The following is a 22,888-nucleotide window of genomic DNA, read 5'->3' as shown; positions in this document are numbered from 1 at the left end:
GGAGAATCATCGTATCCCAATCTACTGACGGAATTCCCTGATTTGACGAAACCACCCGTTTTCCAGAGAAGTTTTCTACGACACGGTGTGCAACACCATATCAGGGCGACGCGGGGACCCCCCCCCCCCCCGTCACGCCAAACTACACCGCCTCGTCCCCGATCGACTCAATCTGGCCGGCTCAATTCGCCGCGAAGGCGAAATTCGAAGTCATGATAGAGCAAGGCGCGATGCAGCCATCGAGAGGCCCATGGGCATCACCCTTGCACATCGTTCTAAAGAAGGACGGATGGATTCGACCTTGAGGCGACTATTGGGCCCGCACCACTCCGGATAGATACACACCGCCGTACATAGAGGACTTCGCGCAGAATCTGTATGGTAGGCGTATCTTTTCTAAAATCGATCTCGTTGACGCTTACCATCAAATTCCAATCGCGCCGGAGGACGTAGAAAAAACCGCGATCACAACATCTTTTGGCATTTTCGAAGCGACCAACATGACGTCAGAGAAACGTGTCAGAGATTCGTGGACGAAATCACGAGAGGCTTTGATTTCGTCTACGCATACATAGACGAGTTTTTAATCGCATCCGAAAACGAAGAACAACACCGCGAATACTGGCGGATTTTGTTTAAACGCCTTAACGAGTACGGGGTTGTAATATATATCGCGAAATGTGAATTCGACGTGAGCGAAATAAAATTCCTCGCCACTCCCGTAACGTCCGATGACTTCATCCTTACCATCTGGGAAGGCCGGCTGCCGGTTCACGTGCAGCATATTCTGGCCGCCGTGCAGGATAAGAGCCCCGAAACGCTGACCCGGATCGCCGGCAGCATTTACGAAATACACTCGGAACCAGGACAGGTTGTCGCGGTCAGCACAGACCAAATGACTGCGGTATCTAATCCACCTGCACAAAACGTCGGAGCTAGTGATTCTACCGCTGCTGCCATCAGCGCGTTGAGAGAGCAGACGATCCAGATGCAAGCGCAAATGAACGTGCTGCCCATGGATAATCGTCGACGACCGCGACCACGATCACGCTCTCGTACGAGATACCGCCGCCGTTCGAGATCCTGAAACACGCTGCGACAAGATGGTTTAGTTTTTACCACGCTACGTTTCGGGAACGCGCGAGAAAATGCAACTCACCGTGCAACTGGAAGCCGGGAAACGGCTGTAAACGCGGCAAACGACGACAGCTTGATGTTCCGCCGCATTTTCCTATTCGACAAAAACACGCGTATCTCGTATCTGGCAGACACAGGCGTCGACATTTGCATCTACCCGCGCAGCAGAATCCGAGGACATGCGAGATAAAGCGAGTACGAGTTGTTCGCGGCTAACGGGCACAAATCACAACGTACGGGACCGTCGCGGTCCATCTTAACTTGTCCCTACGGCGTGCCTTTAAGTGGTATTTTATTGTGGCCGACGTCCAAACACCTATTATCGGTATGGATTTTCTAAGTCACTACGGCTCGTGGACCCACGTAATAAAAGACTTCTCGATACGACGACCTAGTTATCTTCGAAGGGATACACAGCCACGGTCAACGTTTCATCTATAAAAACCATCTGCGGTAATTCAGTGTATCATCAACTACTGGCGGAATTTCCCGGCCTCACTCGTCCGCCGAATTACGGGAACATCGAAACCACGCTAGGCCCGCCAGTTTACAAAATACCCCGCCGCCTCGCACCGGATCGGCTCAAGCAGGTGAAAGTTGAATTTGAACTGATGATTGAGCAAGGCGTGGTGCGACCATCGAAAAGCCCGTGGGCGTCACCTCTGCACGTCGTACCGAAAAGGTACGGAAACCTGCGGCCATGTGGCGACTATCGTGCGTTAAACGCTCGCATGATACCTGATAGGTGGTACACGCCACCACACATAGAGTACTTCGCCCCCCATCTACACGGTAAGCGCATAATTTCAAAAATTGATCTCGTTCGCGCTTACCACCAAATTCCAATTGTGCCGGAAGACGTGGAATAAACGGTAATTACAACACCGTTCGGAAATTTCGAAGCGACCAATATGATGTTTGAAACGCCGTGCAAACGTGCCAGCGATTCGTCGACGAAATCATCCGCGGTCTCGATTTCGTCTACGCGTACATAGACGACTTCCTTATCGCTTCAGAAGACGAAAACTAACCTCGCGAACATCTGTAAACAGTATTCAACCGCCTCAATGATTACGGTGTAGTCATTAATCCCTCGAAATGCGGATACAACGTGAACGCCGAAGGAATCAAGCCGCCGACTGAATGTGTCGAAGCGATAATCAGAATCCCGAAGCCCACGGATGTTAAACAATTACGCAGGTACTTCGGTATGGTTAACTTCTACCGACGTTTCATATCGGGGGCCGCAAAAATTTTACAACCGTTTCACGACCTGTTAAGAGGCGCGGAAAAGGGCAACACGCCCATCGAGTGATCCAAACAGGCGGAGGACAGTTTCGAAGAATCAAAACGTGCCCTCGCGGACACCACGATGCTGGCGCATCCGATACTAGGTGCGCCCATCAGCCTTACGGTAGACACGCCCGATTATGCATTAGGAGCCGTTTTACAACAGTACGTGAACAACAAATGGCAGCCGCTAGGGTTTGCCACGAAATCTCTAAAACCCGCGCAACAAAAACATGGCGCCTACGATCGCGAACTGCTCGCGATGTAAACCACCGTAAAACGCTTCCGACACGCCGTTGAGGGTAGAAACTTTATAATCTATACCGACCACAAACCCCTCATTTACGTATTTCGACAAAAACTTAAAAAATGTTCGCCGCGACAATTTCGCTATCTAGATTATATAGCACACTTTACAGCGGATATCCGGTACGTTAAAGGCGTAGAAAACGATGTAGCCGATACGCCATCTCGCATCGGGACAAGTATTGTCAGTCTTAGTTAACGGGTGCTTTCCTCGGCGTCAACTTACCCGGCACCCGGGTACCCCTAGGACCATAGGGGCTGGGATACGCCCAACCATCGCGCAAGGCACCCAGTGCTACCTTGATTAGCTAAGCCTGCAGGGGCTGTCGCTCGTTACAGGTCGAACGGGGCGATTGCAAGCCCTACTGTCTCACCAGGACGGTTCCAGAGCAGGCGGGACGCTGCTCACCCACTGAAGACCATTCGGGGCGAGCCATTACCCCTTCAATCGGCCCTCTTGCCAGCATCTTGGCCATCAATCACTGCCACCACGAGTCCAAACCCATAATTGGCCGAGCAGAGGGGTCGCTACTCCCTCCGGGCTTACACTCGACCCCCGTGGTACCATCCTAAGTCATTGGTGGGACTATCATGTGGATGTACCGCCACGTCACTGCCGGCCGGCGAGCTGCTAACCGTACTCGACAGATCCAGATGGGACTTACGTAAGCGGGGGCCTCAAGGTACAAGGTACCCGGGAACTTATCCCGACGGTCCCATCCTTGGCATCGGGATCGTGGGTGCGCTACTACCCAAGGCCACATACAGAGAGCATAAACGAGCCTCTCGCTTACACTCCCGGCGACGTTCCCTGCGGTGTACATAGAGGACTCACGTAAGCGGGCCGCTGGTCCCGATGGTCCTCCCTGACTGCGGGAACGTGGGTTTACCAGCCCCCATAGACTTACATAAGCAAGTCCTCTCTGCGGAGCTCGCATCGGGACAACTGAAAACTCGGTAGATCACCGAACGTTAGCATCAGCTCAAGAAAATCCTCAACTCTGACTCTCGCGCACTGCGATTAGAGAAGATTCGTTTTCCCGAAAAGAATGTGGAAATATTTTGCGGCATTTCGACCAGAACCTTGCGGCCGTTCGTACCGAAACCGTTACGACGCAACGTATTTCAGTCGTTAGCCGGACTTTTCCATCCGGGGATACGAGCCACGCAAGAACTGGCCACAACGCGCTTTGTCTGGCCGTCCGTAAACAAAGATTGCCGTACGTGGACGCGACAATGCATAAAGTGCCAACGCAGTAAAATCACCAGGTACGTATTTTCAGCACACGTAGACATTATCGTAATGCAGTATTCGGAGGGCTATCAATATTGTATAACGTGTATCGATCGTTTTTCGCATTGGCCCGAAGCCATTCCCATCGCTGACATGGAAGCGCCAACCGTTGCCTCGGCCCTCCTTTCAACTTGGATTTCTCGTTTCGGCGTTCTCTTAAAAATAACAACTGACCAAGGACGCCAATTCGAATCGCGTCTGTTTGAAGAGTTATACCGGTTGCTCGGCGTAACCTACCTACGCACGTCGGCCTATCATCCCGCGTCTAATGGGATGGTACAACGCTTATATAGACAGCTTAAAGCGGCGATCAAGTGCCACGACACGAGCAACTGGGTCGAAATTCTGCCGATCGTACAATTCGCCGATTATAACCGCGATACAGGAGCGCCTTAACGCAACGGCGGCCGAAATGATCTACGGCACCGGTATACGATTGCCGGCGAAGTTCTTTTTACTAATCAGCGGGCCAACTTCGAATTCGCGAACCTGCTAAGAGAGCGGATGGAGAAAGTCAGGCCATACCCGGTTACGCGTCATGGCGAACAGAAAATTTTCGTTTTTAAAGATCTAAAATCATCGCCGTATGTTTTCTTGCGCCATGACGCGATAGGAGGCCCTTTACAGCCGCAGTACGACGGGCCGTTTAAAGTGTTAGGGAAGTGATACATTTACATTGTACATAAGAGTGTGTGTGTAAGGGTCAGAGGGCGTCCAGGTCTTAGTTGAGACAAAAGACTGCCGTTAGAAGATTCTGGATAGTCGGTTGGCGACAAGCGTGCGTGCAAGACGTTCTTCAGAGTGTAATATAGATGTATAGCTGTTGTGTGTGAAATATAGTCAATTATTTGTATTTCCAAATCCTCGAATTTCCTTAACATAAAGTTGTAAAAAGGGATGAAAAAGATTATATTATAAAAGTAAATAATCGCGACGTAACGGTTTCCATAGACCGATTAAAACCCGCGTGTATAGTACCGGACGACTTAGAGAAAAAAACGGCCGAAACTCGTAACATACGTATTCCGGTAGGACAAACGAACGCCCGCGACGAAAGCGGTGCAAATAATAATAATCGAACGACGGAAGAAAACACCAGGAATAGGTCCGTTAGGCGGTCTGGGCGAAGAGTCCGTTTTCCCGATTGGTTTCAGGCAGGTTTCGGTTGAGAGTCGTAAATTGTCGGACACAGGATGTATCGTATGTATCGAAAGTATGTATTTAACTTTTAAAATAGCGACTACCAAGAAAAAACAGTGTAAATAATTTTTTGAACATAACCTAATAGAAACGTTATCACTGGAAGGGGGTGATGTAACGGCACATGAGTCAGAGCACGATGCGAATCGGGAGCGACTCATGTTGTTGTTTTGACTCGGAACATTGACACAGCCTTGACGCATGAAATGTAACGATAAATAAACTCCGGGCAAAACAATGTCACCGCTACGTGCAACCGTAGAACAAAGGCGAATTTGAATTTTTCGACTCTCCCCAACCAGTATAAATAAACGGACGCGATCGCGAGCGAATCAGTTATTAACAGTTATTAACGGAGTTATACGAGTTATCGAGTTATCTGCGAACGATCATACACTGTCATTGCGAATACGTTTGTATGAGCGTCTCTCGACAGTATTTATATGTCGGAGATTAAAGGACACCGGAGCCTTCCTCCTGGAGCCTCGGAAAAAACCCATAAACTTGTAATTAAAGCTTACAGTTATAACTAAACGATTTGTCGTCACTGGACCCAATCCTACCTGCTTGCGACTTACGATAATAAACTTGGGCTCAAGGCGACCATCAGCCGCCGAACGTAGCCGCGCTCAACGGGACGGGCGTTCCGTCCAACAAAGGCGCGAAGTTACAGTATGACCCTCATTAAAAGAAACACCCATAGAGGTATTTGATAGTAAAACATTCCAACGGTCCCTTCGGACAATGAATACCAGACGTGGAGGCACGTACACAGTACAAGTTCAGCCATCCCGGAGACCCGCTATAAAACCGGGGTTTTTTTCGGCAATTAAGATTTTTGCAAACGGACAGGCAGCTTTTGTCCCAAATCGACCAATCGACAGCGACGCCGATCGGAGAAGCTGGCATACCTAGACACACTACCAGAGGTTGTTTCGGTGGTGACGTTGGGACGAACATTCATTCCTCCGGGAGATCTCATCGACGAAGGGACCAACACCGCTTGATCCGCGAGTAGTACACGTTCGAGTCAGTGTCAGTCTATCTCTCCTCCCGTTGACCGCGGATTCGTTACCGGACCTAAGACCCGCGGCGTTCACACTACGAGATATACACCGCTGCTATTGATTGCCGCGTCGGGAGTGTTCATTCGCGCGTGAGAAAACCGTATCCGCGTGCGCCTCCGCGACGATGGTCAACTCCAAGGAAGATCCACCGAACGCTCACAGCCCTGCTTGTGACCATTCTACGTCATATATTTATTAACTTATTTAATTATTTCAAATATATTTGACGGGTTGCAACAGGAATCTCTTGTTCCCACTTTATTAATCCACTATACTATCCACCACAAAAACAACTAACTATTCGGAATAAAATATTCTTTATATATGTCGGAGATGAGAGAACACCAGGGCCGCCCCTCCGAAATTTCGGGAAAATCCATAAAAATTGTAATTAAACTATTTGCCGTTATTCTACCCAATTGTATTTATTTGAGATTTGTGACAATGAGCTTGAGCTCAAGGCGACAGTCAGTTGCCGAACGTAGCCGCGATCAACGGGACGAAAGCTCCGTCTAACAAAAGCACGGAGTAATAACATAGCCCGTATTAAAAGAAATACCCGTAGAGGTACTCGACAGTAAAAAAAAAAAAAGGTTCCAACGGTTTCCTCGGGCAAAATGATTACCAGATGTCGATGCATCTGCGCAGCATAAGTTCAGCTAGCCTGAGGACCCGCTTTAAACCTTAGGATTTTGTTAACTAAGGTTCTTCGAACGGACAAGCAGTCTTTGTTCCAAATTGACCAATTAACAGCAGCGTCAATTTCCCTCAGTTTTCAAATGAAGACGTCTCTCCACTAATCCGAGAATGTCGTTCTCTTAGACACACCCATCATAGTTTTCATTGACAGCGCCACCGTGACGGAAAGTCACTTTCTCACCGGTACGCGCTCTTGTACGAGTTAACTAACGTCTTGCTGGGTAACCATTACATCTTAGACTTGGACGAAGAAACAAGCCTACTAACCCGTTGACCGTGGATGCGTTATCGAGTCTTAGACCAGAGTCACAAGTCCACATTTGTACCAATAAACATTAGCTACACCCGAGATGGTAAAGTAAGTAAAGGTTCATTGAACGCCCCAAATTTCCAACCTGACTCCGACATATACAATGTCTCAAGAGCGAAAAGAATCTCCATCTGAATTCCATTTCTATGGTTCTATTCATAGAAATATAAATTTACAGTTTACTTCCAATAATTCTTCTTGTTTTCCTCGAAAAGTTCAACTTCCACTTACATCTCCATAGACATCGGCAGTTGCTCCGATTTCGCTTTTCACAGATTCGCTATCTCAATTCACACTTTCGTCTTTACTTGCCTTATCGACGACTGACCGTTTTCTCGCGCAAATATTGGATCGAGAACGGTTAGTCGCGGCGTGGCAAGCGAAACGCATCGCATCTCCTCGATATTCGAAGAAATTGCTCGAGAATGGTTACGAAACAATCTATCGATAGGGAACAAATGAAATTTCGTTGGTTGTGGTCGATTTGTAAATCTAGACGGAAACTTTGAACGTCGTGGTCGGCGGTCGAGGTCAACGATAAGTGGCAGTCGTTCTCCGATTGATAAGAAAACTCAGGGACAATTTGCTATGGCTGGTGATAGCGCTCCGTGACGGGAATAAATTGTAATTGAGGCTGGATGTACGACAGACAGACGGAGAAACGATGTTAATGGGCATAGGGATTGACAGGTTTGTCAATTTGCCTATCGCGACCGCGACCGCGTTACGTGACGTAAAATATTTCAGTTTCTAGAATCGGGTAGTAACACCAAAAATGGTGTTTATGACAGTCCTTTTGTTCACGAAATGTCAAAAGATTTGTGTTACGCCACGAGGCTTACCACAGGCTGTATTTTCTAACCGTCGCTCGCGGTCCTACAACGTCGCAGGCAGATCGTCTTATCTGCCCGCCGGATCATATACAATGTATCGACGAGAACATAGTTGTCGCCAAGTAGCGAGCTCTAGAAACGTCGATTTTTGACCGTTACGTTTTTCACACAAGAAGAGGCATACGTGATCATAGGCGCGAGCGGTGGCGTGACCCGAGCATAGTGGGGGTCGTCTTCCAAATGAGACAAAGGAATAATCGAAGGGCGTTCAGTTCCTTCTGACGAGTCAAACGTGACACTTCGACAAATCTGACGAGCAAACGAATTTATCTAGAGATATCGCAAAGTCGAGTCAAATTTCTGTAACATCTTCGTCATATTATTGTAAAATATATTGTTCTATGTTAACCTGTTAATACAGTGTTACATTCATTAAACCACCTCTGTTATCCTAACCGAAACAGGGGAACGACTATTTCGCGGCGTCGATTAACATAATCGTAGCGAGAATTTACGCCTCTCGCTGACGCGATCTCCTAGCGACCGCGTCTCTCCGCGAACGGTCGTAACAATTTGCGAATTCATTAAAATGATCACTCTCATTTTCATAAGTTATAATGAAATTTATTCGGATTAAAGTAAAGTATATTAGGATTATTCGGTGACTATACCAAATCAGATTAATATAGATTAATGATACAAACTGTAATACTTTTCCTACTACTTCTTCTATATTATTGATTACATTATAATAATAACTAGGGATTTTTAAAATAAGAAGTATTAAAATAGAAGTATTAGAACAGAAGTATATCGGAGATTTTTAAAAATTTGTTATGTAAAATCATTCTTTTAAGATGATTACAAATTTTTTGTCAACGAATCTGAACGAATATAGAAAATAAAGTGTGAAATGTTGTGTGTTTATTGAAAGGAATAAGAAAAAAGCTTGTTTAAAGAGAGACAGAGAGGAAGAGTCGTGTGAAATTCTAAAGACGTCATACAACATAAAAATGCTATCAATATTTTTATCAGCCCGAGATACAAGCAGGATGACCAGCGTGTATGGCTAACGCCATACGCGTTTTTTTTTTTTTTTGTTTAATTCTTTTCATTCACAATCTGTCTAATTTGGACATTTGGTAGGACATTTTTTAACTGTTTGATTATCATGTGGGTGGCTACCCCCAGCGGGATACCATCTTCGTGTTTGTTAGGTTGTGTCCTTTGTGAGGTTTGCTGGGTGTTTCCTTTTCAGTCTTCTATCCATGTTTGGGGTGTTGACCGTTTCCACAGCTAGCCGGTTTGGGTATATTCCTATTCTTTCTTTGTATTTTCCTGCGTATCTGTTAATTTCCTCTTTGACCGTTGGTTACTTCTCTATTATTGGTTTTATGCGGTCGTATATTATTTTCTCTAGTATTTTGGAAAACACAGGAAGTAGTGATATTGATCTGTAAGATGCTGTTTGGTGTGGTTCTTTGCCTGGTTTACGTAACATTATAATCTGGCTAGTTTCCATAGTTTACGAAAGTATTGGATTCGTAGTATTGCATTGAATATTATTGTCATTAGTGTTATCGCTTTTGGCGGAAGGTTTTTCAAGATTTTACCACTGATTAGGTCGATTCCTGGTGCTTTATTATGTTTTGTTTTCTCGATTATGTTTCTAATTTCTTGTGCTATTGTTTTAGGTATGATGTAGTGTTTGTCAGTTGAGGTACTAGTGGTTTGCGCATCCTCGTCCGTATGGCATTTGGGGCTGCTATTGTTGATATTATGTGGTGTAAATGTGTTGGAAAGGTGGTTGGAAAATTCTTCAGCTTGCTCTTCGTTGCTTCTTGCCCATGTATTGTCTGCCGTCCTGATTGCTGGGACTAGTTTGGTTGGCTTCTTTATTTTCTTCGTGGCTTTCCATAGGGAGCAGTTGAAGTTCTCGTGTGCAGAGAGTGTCTCTATGAATTTTGTGAATTCGTTATTGTTGTGCTCTTTTATTTTGTTTTTTATTTCCTTTGCAAGTTTGTTTAGGTGTTTTTTGTTTTCTAGTGTTCTATGTTTTTGCAATTTTGCTTTCGCTTTTCTTTTTTCTCTAATGTTTTCAAGTATGTCTGGCGGAATTATTTTTGTTTGTCTGTTGGTTGATTCAGGTATAGTGGTTGTCCATGATGCTTCTTGGATAGTTTCTGTCAATGGTGTTACTGCCTGTTCGACGTGTTCGGGTGTTTCCAATGGGATGCTGCAACTGGTTTTGCTCTCGATTATTTCTTTAAAAATTTGCCATTTGGTTGTTCTGTTGCATAGTGTCCCTGGATTGCTATAAAGTATTAATTTGTTTCTGTAAGCAATTGGGCTGTATGCAATGAGGCTGGGTGTTATTTTTAGTTTATTTGCGTTTAGTCCCTTTGTAACTGCAAACTCGAGTAGGTCAGATATTTTGCTGAGGTCTGTCGGCCAGTCTGTTTGTCTTCCTGTGGGTAATATATTGAGATTCTTGTTTCTAGTGTATTTTTTCAGGGTTCTACCTCGAGATGTAGTAGTTCTTGATCCCCATAGCGTGTGCTTTACATTGTAGTCTCCCGCTGCGATATACTTGTCATCTAAGTGTTGGAAGTACTCTTCCCACATTTGTGATGTAATTTTGTGTCGTGATGGTACATATATTGCTGGCAAATGGGAGTGGTTGCTGCTAGTTTGTACTGTACCGGTGGTTGCTTGGGTATATTCCTTTCTAAATTGGATGTGTAAGTGATGTTTGATATCGTTTCTTATTATTACCTGAGGGGTGTTCGGTATCATATATGGTGTAGTAAAGTATTTTCATGTAGCTTTTTGGAGTGAAGTGTGTTTCTGAAACAAGTAATATGTCTATATTGTTGCTATATAGGAATGTTTTAATTTCTGGGGCCCATTGTTGTAGGCCGTTTGAGTTCCAGGCTACTATTTTCAGCGTGCCCGTTTTTATTTTTTGCTTAGCATGTTTGTAAGAAGTTGTAACATGACTGTTATTTGTTGCGTTTGCTGTCTGAGAACTGCGTTTTGTTCGCTTATCATTTTTGTTAGCATTTCGATGTTTTTGATGGATTGTTTGAGCAGTTCCTTGATTTGTGTAGTGTCGTTGCTGTTATTATTCTGATTTTGGTTGTCTAAGGGTGGCGATTGGTTGACTACTTGCGCGTAGCTTCGGCTACCAACGGTGTTGATGTTACTGTGGTTATTGTTCATTACGTGCTGTAGATTTGGTGTTGTTTCAGTTTCTGTGCTATCCTGTTGCGCGTGAATGTTATTGTGTGTTCTGTTTCGAAGCGGCGGAGACAGTTTACATTGCAGTTGTTTTCTAACTACACAGCCTTTGTAACTGGCTGGGTGGTTTCCATTGCAGTTGTAGCATTTTACTTCATTTATTTTTCCTATGTATGGACAGTTTATTGTTAGGTACTTTTGACACACACCGAATTTCTGTTGCAGTAAATTTTTGTGTGTCCATATTGCTGGCACCGTATGCATTGCGGTATGTCTTTTTTATGTCTAGGTGGCTCCACTGTTACTATTGTGCTTAGAACTTTTTTAATTTCAAACATTTCTTTGTTATTATTTTTAGGTTCGAGTTCTATTAGAAATAGCGGTAATGGTTGTTTAGTATCATATCTCGTTATGTTGTTTATTGCTCTTACCTGGTGTCCGATTTTGGCTAGTTCCTCGCATATGTTGTTTGTATTTGTTTTTGGGTGTAATCCTCTGATTACTGCTTTGTAACTTTTATCAGTTTTGAGCTGGTAAATGTGATATACGGCGTTTTTTCTTTTCGTGCTTTTGTCACTTTTCTAAAAGTTTCTGGGGTGTTAGTTTGTACTTTTACCTGGTCTAGTTTTAATTCTTTTATACTGTAATTTTCTTTTCCTGCCGTGTTGTTCAGTAGTTCAATGAGGGGGTCTACTATTTGGGCTTCTATGTAAGTTGATGGTGGTTTGGCGATGTGGGTTATTGGTTTTTCGGCTGAGTGTGTTTTTTTCTCTTCTGGCAGTGCGCTGAAGGAGTTTCGGAGAGTGATTTCTTGTAGCCGTTGTTGCTTTTCTGCTTCTATAGCTTTCCTAATGTTTGTGTTTGGTGTTATTTTACGTTTTTTGTTGTAAATTGCGACCTTCCATCTTTCATCCTGGTGGGTTACTTCGTTGTTGATTTTATTCTCGTCATTATTTTGTAATGTTTCCATTTCTATTTCATTCATAGCTGAGCACTCCTGTTCTTCGTTTAGTGACTGACTTGGATTTGTTATATTTGTAACTTTGTTTATGAAATATGTTTTGCCTTTGCTTGTTATTTTTATTGGCGGTATTTGTTGTTGCATTTTGGATTTTCCACCATTTGGCGTTGGGTGTTGTCGTTATTCTCTTACTTTTCCTCACTTGCCGCACTTTCACTGAAGCACTGTTTCACACGCCCGTTTAGCTCGGCTGCTCGGGCAGAACTGTGTGTACAAATTGCAGAGGAATTATTAGGTTGTCCGAAAAGTTTCTTTAGTTTTTTAAGGTGATAATATATGAACAACAACTTCTGTTTTATATTATTTTATTGAATTGGGTATGATCCATTTTGTTATATTTCTATTATTATGTTCATGCATAATTCAATAAACTAATATAAAACAAAAAAACATTTGATTGATTCCTTCAAGAATGATATGATAATTTCTTTAATAATGATGCGACGATTTGCTTAAAAATTCTTTAAAATTCAAGATGAAAGTCTTACTTGTTGACGATTACACCGCGATATTGCGTCTGCAAGAACGCCCATCAATATAACGATAAAATGAAATTCTTATACTTCATTATTGTCCTTACTCTCTTGATTTCCCTCTCTACAGATAACTGCTTCTCTTACGAAAATTAAAGTTGGAATTAAAACTTTTGTTGGATGGACATCTGATATTTAACTGATTGTTACAACGAAATGAAACGTAATTAAGTTAGAAGAATTTTCGACGATTTCTAAGCTATCATGTGAATATCATAAGCAAGTCCATCAGAAATTATTTAAAAAGCAATAAATAAAAAAAGATCTAGTGCGTCGTCTTTTGTGCGTCCATGTACTTTACTTTTTCCTGGTCTCGTTATTCTTTTGCTGCACTTGTGTATATTGGAATTTTGGGAAAATACCTTAATACTTTAATTTAGATTTTACCATAGCCGCAATTAAGCAATTGTCGTTATTGAATCCGATTGTATTTGTTCGAGAGTCGTGATAATGAGCTTGGGCTCGAGGCGACAGTCAGTCGCCGAACGTAGTCGCGGTCACGGGATGAACGCTTTGCCTAGCAAAGGTATGGAGTAATTCTATAGCTCTCCTTAAAGGAAATATTCGTGGCGACACGCGACAGTAAACATTCCAACGGTTTCTGTCCCGTGGTTCGCCACACGCAGACCCTATTCTTCGAGTAAGATGATTGCCAGATGTCGATGCGTCTCCGCAGTACATGTTCGGCTAGCCCGAGGGCCCGTTATAAATCTTAAGGTTTAGTTAACTAAAGTCCTTTAAACAGACAAACAGTCTTTGTCCCAACTACGGGAAGATAGGGGAGACATATTTTTCAACGAGCGCGGTCTCCCACTAGCAACTTTCCCTCGAGGGCGGCTAGCATCTTTTTCTAACCGCCGATATGGAGATTGACCAATTAGCAGCAACGTCAATTTCCCTTACTTTCTGAGCGAAGGCTTTTCTCGACGAATCCGATGATCTCGTATCCTTAGACACACCCCATCATAATTTTTCCTCCGTGGCATCGTTGGGACGGAAAGGCATTCTCGTTCGCGATCTCACTGATGAAAGGAGTAACCCTTTACGACCAGTGAATATCACGCGTCCGACTTAGATTTTGTGAGTACGTTCATCTATCATCCCGTCGACCGCGGATTCGTTATTGAACCTAGGATCATTGTCATTAGTTTCTCGAGTATCTAACTACCACGGTTACTTGTCCGGTTCTATAATAATCGTATTTGCACTAGTCAATGTCTTCTCTATTGCATAACGACAACGTGTAACCCAAACGAAGATTCGTTTCACGCCCCTAACCCTAATTCTAATGTCCGCTCCGACATATATAATAATTTTAATTAAATTAAAATTATTAATATTAATAAATATAAATATAATAATAATAAAAAAGAAATTTTAAATATAAAATTTATTTCTAATAAATCACAAATATATCTTATAATTTTTCCTATAAATTTTTCTAATAAACCTTTTTCAAAATAAAATTCATAATAAATTATTTTATTTATTAATTGATTAATTATAAACTTATAAAAAAATTCTATTATAAAATATCTTTTAATAAATATTTTTCTTTTTTTAAAAAAATTAACATTCAATATTAATACTGATAATATTAATCCTAATAAAATCATTTTAAATACAAAATATTTATAAATATAAATTAAATATTTAAATGATAAAAAAAAATTAAAAATAAATTTTCTTAGAATTAATATTATTATTAAAATTATTGATATAACTCTAATTATAATACAATCTTCTCTTAAATATATTAAATTTATTATATAATTATTTCTTATTATTATAAATATTGAACGAAAAGAATATGATACAGTAAAGATAGTTCCAAAAATTAAATTTACTATACTAAAAGTTCTTTTAATTCTTAAAAAATAATATTCAACAATTAAATCTTTAGAATAAAATCCCACTAAAAATGGAAAACCACATAATATTATTAATGAAAATATTATTAATAATCCTTTTATAGGATATAAAAAAAAATATACCAGAATAAAAACGAAAATTTTGAATACCATTTATATAATGAATCAATCTTCCAACACATATAAATATTATAGATTTAAAAAACGCATGAATAAATAAATGTAAAAATGTCAAATCTGTTATTCCTAAAGAATAAATTCTCATTATAAAACCTAATTGTCTTAATGTTGATAAAGCACTAATTTTTTTAAAATCTATTTCAAAATTAGCTATAATTTCTGAAATTAATATTGTTACTCTTGAAATTATCAAAATAAATCTTTTATATTTTAAATCAATTATTATTTCATAATTAATTTCATACCTATATTATTTATTAATTTACCTACACCAATTAATATTAATTACTTATGAAATTTTGGATCAATACTTGGAATATTTTTAATAATTCAAATTATCTCAGGATTATTTTTATCAATACATTACTGTCCAAATATCAATATTGCATTTAATAGAATTTCAAATATTATAAAAGATATAAACTCAGGATGATTAATTCGATTAATTCATATAAACGGAGCATCATTTTATTTTTTCATTATATATTTACATATTGCACGAAATATATTTTATTATTCATTTAAATTATTTCAAGTTTAATCAATTGGAGTTTCAATTTTATTTTTATCAATAGCAACAGCATTTCTTGGATATGTATTACCATGAGGTCAAATATCTTTTTGAGGAGCAATAGTTATTACTAATTTAATTTCAGCTATCCCATATATTGGACAATTTACAGTTGAATGAATCTGAGGTGGATTTTCAATTAATAATGATACATTAAACCGATTTTATTCATTTCATTTTATTTTACCATTTATTATTTTAATAATAGTATTTATACATTTAATTATCCTTCATGTTACAGGATCATCAAACCCAATACACTCAAAACTAAATATTTATAAAATTAATTTTCATCCATATTTTTCAATTAAAGAATTAATTACAATCATTTTAACATTTATTTTATTTATATTAATTAACTTACAAATACATTACATCTTAGGTGATCCAGATAATTTTAAAATAGCAAATCCAATAATTACACCAATTCATATTAAACCTGAATGATATTTTTTATTTGCATATTCAATTCTACGAACAATTCCAAATAAACTAGGAGGAGTAATTATACTTTTTATATCAATTTTTATTTTATATTTAATTCCATTAATTAATTTAAATAATTTAAAAAATAATAAATTTTATTTTATAAATAAAATTTTTTATTGATGATTTATTAATATTTTTATTATACTTACTTGGTTAGGAAAACAAATATTTGAATACCCATATACTAATTTAAATATATTACTTACATCATTATATTTTATATATTTAATTTTCTCATTTTTTATAAATAATATTTGAGATACATAGAGAAAATTAATTTTAACTTATTAACTACGAAAATAGGAATGGGGAAGTATGAAAGAAAGTAGGAAACTAAGAAGTATGTTTTCATGCGGTCATAAAATTTCCTCGGGTATAAAGCCAGGTATAATTCCTTAGGAAATTTTGAAAACATTTGGGGGAGGGGGTGCAAATCCTTGGAGGCGGAGCAAAAGACACTTTTGCAATGTCCGTCTGTTGCGATTCTGTCCTGCTTCTGTCGTCCTGTTTCTTAAAAACTCTATAATTTTCACTGCTTTAATACTTTTCTTGAACTATCAATATTATATAGCAGTGTACTATATCCAATTAATAATAATAGTAGGATACATTGAATTAATAATAAATTTAAATCAAGAATCTCAATATTAATATCAACAATTTTTTTAGGATTTTATTTTAATTTTATACAAATTTTTGAATATTATAATTCATTTTTCTGTATTAATGATAGAATTTTTGGATCTATTTTTTTTTTATCTACCGGATTTCATGGTATTCACGTTCTTATTGGAACATTATTTCTATTATATTCTTTAATCCGAATAATAAAAAATCATTTTTCAATAATTCATCGTATTAATTTTGAATTTGCTATTTGATATTGACATTTTGTTGATCTAATTTGATTATTCATTTATATATTTTATTACATCATCATAAATTAAATTAAATTTTAAATATATAGTATAATAAAATTACATTTAATTTCCAATTAAAAAATTTAATATTAAATTAATATACTTAATTAATATAATTTATTATTTATTAATTTTTATAATTTTAATAATTATTTTTTTATTAAATAAATTTTTATCAATATACAAAAAATTTAATATAGAACAAAATTTACCTTATGAATGTGGATTTAATCCAATTACAAAAATAAATATTCCATTTTCATTACCATTTTATTTAATTTCATTAACATTTCTAATTTTTGATGTAGAAATTGTTTTACTAATCCCTTTAATTTCATATATTAAAACATTAAATTTTCTATATTTATTTATTTTAATAATTTTTTTATTTTTTATGCTAATTTTTTCTTTATTAATAGAATGATCATGTAATTATTTAAATTGAATGTTTTAATTATATAAGGATTTATAAAAATAAATCAATCTTTAAGTCGAAATTAAAAGTAAATTTTACTTCTCATATAAATTAAATTTATAAATTAAATAAAATAAATTTTAAATTGAAGCCAAATTAGAGGCATTTTATTGTTAATAAAATAATTGAATTTAACATACCAATTTATTAATACATATATATGTCGGGTTTTCATTAGAATTAGGGTTAGGGGCGTGAAACGAATCTTCGTTTGGGTTACACGTTGTCGTTATGCAATAGAGAAGACATTGACTAGTGCAAATACGATTATTATAGAACCGGACAAGTAACCGTGGTAGTTAGATACTCGAGAAACTAATGACAATGATCCTAGGTTCAATAACGAATCCGCGGTCGACGGGATGATAGATGAACGTACTCACAAAATCTAAGTCGGACGCGTGATATTCACTGGTCGTAAAGGGTTACTCCTTTCATCAGTGAGATCGCGAACGAGAATGCCTTTCCGTCCCAACGATGCCACGGAGGAAAAATTATGATGGGGTGTGTCTAAGGATACGAGATCATCGGATTCGTCGAGAAAAGCCTTCGTTCAGAAAGTAAGGGAAATTGGCGTTGCTGCTAATTGGTCAATCTCCATATCGGTGGTTAGAAAAAGATGCTAGCCGCCCTCGAGGGAAAGTTGCTAGTGGGAGACGCCGCTCGTTGAAAAATATGTCTCCCCTATCTTCCCGTAGTTGGGACAAAGACTGTTTGTCTGTTTGAAGGACTTTAGTTAACTAAACCTTAAGATTTATAACGGGCCCTCGAGCTAGCTGAACATGTACTGCGGAGACGCATCGACATCTGGCAATCATCTTACTCGAAGAATAGGGTCTGCGTGTGGCGAGCTACGGGACAGAGACCGTTGGAATGTTTACTGTCGAGTGTTACAACTATTTCCTTTTTAAAGAGAGCTATAGAATTATTCCATGCCTTTGTTAGACAAAGCGTTCATCCCGTGACCGCGGCTACGTTCGGCTATTGACTGTCGCCTCGAGCCCAAGCTCATTATCACAGCTCTCGAACAATTACAATCGGATTGAATAACTACAATTGTTCAATTACAGCTATAGTAGACTCTAGGTTACAATGTTGCGGGATTATCCAAAATTTCAAAGGCTCCGGTGTTCTTTCATCTCCGACATATAAATAAGCGTAGCGACATAGAAGAGAGAGAGATAATTCCTTAGTTCAGAGTTCCTCAGTTCCCCAGTTCTTGTTAGTCTTGTTAATCGACGTGTTTGCATTTGTCAATTTGTAAATTATTGCAAATCTATCAAATTAAAATCTTGTAATTAATAAGAGTGAAAACGTATTGCGAACGATTCGAGTAACTTCGAGTATTTGAAATTTCAACGACAATTTCCAATTAGAATATGAATAAACATTTTTTGTGAAGAATATTTGTCTAATAATATAATAGGATTAAGCGAACATTTATTTTCACCAACTTTAATCCTCTCCCGTGCCAGTACTCCTGCGCGTAGCAGATCACCCGAAACGTGGAGTTTAATTGTCAATCGCATTAAATAACAGACAACACTACAATTTAATCTGAATTCAAAAATTAACGGCAACACAACCAAAACGAACCAAACAAAAACGTAACAATATTGATTTCTGATCCGGAGTCTAATAGTAAATTTGTCTTAGTTTTTAAATCTGGGGAGACTATTCTAGCGGTGGGAGTACTTGGAGTTTCGTTCATTTTTATTGAAACAATCCGGAGAGTCCAAATCTGAGTCCGATCCTTGGTGATTTTCTTTTGTCAATTCTTCTCGTATTTTCTTCTCTTTTTGATCCAGCAGGAAGGTTTTCCCACAGTATTTGGTGGTGGTTCCGTTGGTTTTACAGCCGGCTTTACATTCGCTCTGGTTTTTGTTGTAGATCGTGTAGTTGATTTTACGGGGATCGCTGCTCGTGTTTGTTTTACTGGCGTAGGTGCCGGCTTTCTTGCTACTGCCTGTACTCTCGGGCGATTCGGAATATCGTTCCTTCGTGGCTCGCCCCATTCTCCCGAAGGACGTGCCCGGTTTCCCGATTGTTCCGATGCATAGGGTACGATTATCCTAGCGTCTACTCTGGCTTTGAATGTATAACAATCTTTTATCAAATGCCCAGGTTTTTTTGCAATAATTGCATGTTAGCGCATTTTGTCTCGGAGCGTTTGGGCCATTTTGCGGCGGCGATATAGGTCTTCGATCCTGGCGGTTGTTTCCGATGTTTTTACTATTGCTCGGGGGACGAACGTTGTTACGATTGTAATTGTTCGGAGGTGTCGGACGTTGGTATTGCGTTCTGTCGTTTGCTCGTTTTAATTCTCGCGTTGCTTTAACAGCTTGGCGATACGAGTTCTTCTAAAGAATGGTATCCCGCTATTTTTACTCACAAATATACCTCGTTTGGGAGTCCCTTAACGAAGGCCTCCCTTGTGTCCCAATCTATTGTGTCTTGAACATCCTGAGATATAATACCGTAATCACATCTTTCTCCGTCCATTATTGCTAACCTAAGGTTTCTGACGCGATCTATATAGTCTAGTATGTCTTCCCCCGGTCGTTCCAATATTGTTCCTAATTCTCCCTTATATTCGTTAAGGGATTTCCCTGGGCCGAACATATCCTTTAATTTGTTCCCGAAATCGTCCAAACTGTTTAGCTGACTGTCCTCTACGGCGAGGTACCCGTACCCGCGAAGCTTATTCATTAATAATTTTACCAATTGAGGCTCCTGATGCCGCGGAATCATGTTTCGTGCGCGCTCGTATGCTCTTAAAAATTGAAATACTGAGGGTCGATGTCTGTCGAATATTGGTACTGACTCGATCGCGTCTTTTAACTTAATTGGTTGGGGGCTACCGTCTGTCGGTATTGTCACCTGAGGAATTATCGGCAGTGATACGGGTGTCTCGATTTCCTTTTTTGTTTTGAGTGAACGCATGTCGTCTTGTAATTCATTGGTTTTTGTACTCATGTCGGCTCATTACTCGAAAATTTGCATCACATGCTCTTAGTTTTTCTGACAATGTCAAGAACATGTCTTCGTTCAATGATTCTAATGGAGTTGCCATATTCTCTATTATATTTTATCAATAACCGTAAGAACTTTAATCCTCTGTGGAGCGCATCCCACCGCTGCCACGAAAAAAATATTTTAATTGTTATTGTTACGTTTTCAATTGAGTTGTTGTTTTAGTTTTTCTTTTTTTTTTTTATTCTTACTTTCTTGGGCCCGTTACTATAGTAATTTACAATTATATGTATATGTATGTATGTATATGTATGTATATGTATAAATATGTATATGTATATGTATTTATCCGTGTAAGTTGTCGATAATGATATTGTAGTCATCTAGGGGGACAACGGGGCAAGTTATCTTTCCAAAAGCCAGAAAACTTTTTTCGGTTTCGGTAAGATCCATGTAAGCGTTTATACACTCAGTACTGGATGTCGCGGGTTGTATCTGTGACATATCTATATCGCACATTCGGCAATGCTTTGCTGTAGTTTGCTCCGGTACTCCACACAGCAAGTGTGTTGGCGTATCTTCGTGTAATTCTTGATCCTCCGGATCCAATCAGTCTTGACAAATAAAAACATATTGGAACTAGTAAGCAGAGCGGATTAGATGGACGCAACAACTGAATAACAATTCCTCGTAAGCATCCGGGTAGTCCGTAGGTAAGATTCCATCCGGAAGGTATAACAATTGGTTCTTCTGATTGTTAAATTCAACGCCCATTCTGTGTAACAGAACAAAGATATTTTATTATTAACATGTCTCGCTTTATTATGAAGTTTTTGTTGATTCATTTTGTCAGTGCGTCACAATGGGATTTTCCTTTCGGGATATTGCCTTTATCTTTCAGTGTTTCATATATTCCTTCTAATTCGTCAATCATGGACGGGTTGATAGCTGATTACGATCCAGTTTTCCTTTCTCGTGACTGTTCGTTAACAGATTTTAACATTTTTGCTACTGTGTATTGTATTAATTGTCATTTATTATTTCTTCTTAATCCGTTCACCATGAGTAGTTAAGGGTTTAATAATTTATTATAAGGTTTTAATCCATGGTTTGTTTCTCGTGGCTGGTTACAACCCCTCTTCTTCTTGCGCTGAAATACTACTTGCAGTGAATAAAAAATGAACGAAAAAGAATAAACTAAATAAAAGAAAACAAAACAAGATATGCACTGGAACAGTCCGCATGGGAACCTCTGACGAAGATACCTCCGTATGCATCATTAAACGTTAATATTGAAATGACCAAAACCTATGTTCATAACAGTAAATCAAATCAAACACCGGAGGCAACAATCACATGGAAATAGTAATCAAAATCTACGTAATGATAATATACCAAATCAACAATCAAGATGCACAACCCGTCATCCGGAAGCCGACGCTACTCACCGCGTGTCAATGCAAGGGAGAAAAACAACAAACAAAACATATCTTATTAAATAAAATATAAGAATATAGACAAAATCACTCCAATAAAATAACACCCGCTGGGAACACATTTAGGCATATATACACACATGAATAAATAAGGCACTGTTACCAAGTAAAGTCAAAATCTACACACGGAGCATCAGGATACATTTCACGAAACCTATCTAAACACCATGAGAGTACTTCAGGACAAGTACCCCCCCTTGATCTGAGGAATGGTGGCGTAGGAAAACCTCCAACACTTGATCAGGAATCTCCTCTGAGAAACGAACCTTCGCGCTGGCATCCGTATCAACCACCGCATGGGGGGCGCGGCGGGCCCAGCGCGCTCTGCCAACGCCACACGGAATCCCAGGCGATCACCCATCCAAGTACTATCCGTGCCCGGCGCTGCTTAACTTTCGTGATCTAACGGGAACGAGTGCACTCAGCGCGGCCAGGGCATTGCCTACTTTCACTTGAACTGGAATGCATTTAACTATGTGTACTGCTTCTCCTGCGACCAAAGCCATGTGTCCTGGAGTTTTGGTTATTGCATACGCAAATTCATCAGGTAATATAGTTGCTAGACTGAATGCATTCTCTATTATTTTCTTTTCCGAGATGCATCTTAGTGTCAATATATCCTGATAGAGTGCCGTTATTTGTCTTCTGACAGTTTTTCTACGTAAATGAATTTTGAGTTAACGTATGCGAATATATCCAAATTTTTGATTGCTGTTTTACGTTTGGGTATAAATGTATTTCCTTTAGTCGTTTTTAGGAAAAAGAGCTTGGGGTGTTCTGTGGATAACAGAGTGTATCCGCACAAAGGCTGTTCTCCAGTCTTGGTTAGCACAAAGGTTATTTCTTGAGTCGTAAAGGCAAAACCCGGTAGCGTCGGGTTGCTATTGGTTTTTATTTCTTGAATTTTTGTGGCGATTCCTTCGTACAAGACGTCATATTGCTTGAACTTACATAGGAATAGTGGATGTGGCTGCCAATAGGTG

General features: G+C 39.3%; 1 pseudogene; it reads right to left on the bottom strand.

The window, feature by feature from the left end:
- Window positions 1-22,230: 22,230 nt before the first annotated feature.
- On the bottom strand, window positions 22,231-22,348 carry LOC126876471 (5S ribosomal RNA; annotated as a pseudogene).
- Window positions 22,349-22,888: the final 540 nt, after the last annotated feature.

Source organism: Bombus huntii, unplaced genomic scaffold (assembly GCF_024542735.1).
Source record: "Bombus huntii isolate Logan2020A unplaced genomic scaffold, iyBomHunt1.1 ctg00000075.1, whole genome shotgun sequence".
Lineage (NCBI taxonomy): Eukaryota > Metazoa > Arthropoda > Insecta > Hymenoptera > Apidae > Bombus > Bombus huntii.
The sequence above is the reverse complement of the archived record's forward strand: the minus strand, read 5'-3'. Positions and strand labels throughout refer to the sequence as shown.